Below are 874 nucleotides of genomic sequence, written 5' to 3' on the forward strand. Positions count from 1 at the left end.
GATTACTAAACCTTTAATTTTATTTTAGAATGTTGATAGAGAGAGAGAACTTTGAACTTTGAACTTTATTCATTTATCGAGGGTAACAGAACAAGCAATGTATACATGCGCTTTTTTCATCCGGCCCTCGCCCATTGAGGGTAACTCGATTAATAACAAGAAGAAATAGAAGGTAAGTTAATTACAATACAATTTATATAATTAACATGTCAAAAAATTAAAAAGACATTTCAAAATGCATTATGAAAATCAAACAATGAAGAATATTATCACAGAATTATTTACTTGTTTCCAAGAGAAACAGCATGTAGAGTTCCTTGAAGGAAGTTTCACTGAATTGCATTTTAATTAAATCAGGAATGGAGTTCCACAATAAGGCGCCAGAATAAGAAAGACTTGATTTGTAAAGGTCAATTCTAGGGGTTGGGGTAATTAATTTGTTTAGTTTTCTTGAATTATTCATATGAAATTTGAGGCAATGAATGTAGGTGCATTCCCTGACATAATTCTATGCATCATTGCACCTTTGTTATGGGTAAATCTTAATTTGATAGGAACTCAGAACTCAGAACTCAGAAAGTTTATTGTTTAGGCCAACTGACCCGTTACAACCGGTACATAATATCAAACATGACAGCCTCTCTCTCTCTCTCTCTCTCTCTCTCTCTCTCTCTCTCTCTCTCTCTCTCTCTCTCTCTCTCTCTCTCTCTCTCAGTCAGTCTCTCTCTCCCACTCTCACACACATACACACACACACTCTGACTTTCACTCCTTCTTTCACAAAAACATACTCACACCGTGACACACACACACACACACACATACACACACACACAAACACGCACAATACATACATGTAGCCTGTGGGTATGCA

Source organism: Littorina saxatilis, linkage group LG2 (genome assembly GCF_037325665.1).
Source record: "Littorina saxatilis isolate snail1 linkage group LG2, US_GU_Lsax_2.0, whole genome shotgun sequence".
In the NCBI taxonomy this organism is placed as follows: domain Eukaryota; kingdom Metazoa; phylum Mollusca; class Gastropoda; order Littorinimorpha; family Littorinidae; genus Littorina; species Littorina saxatilis.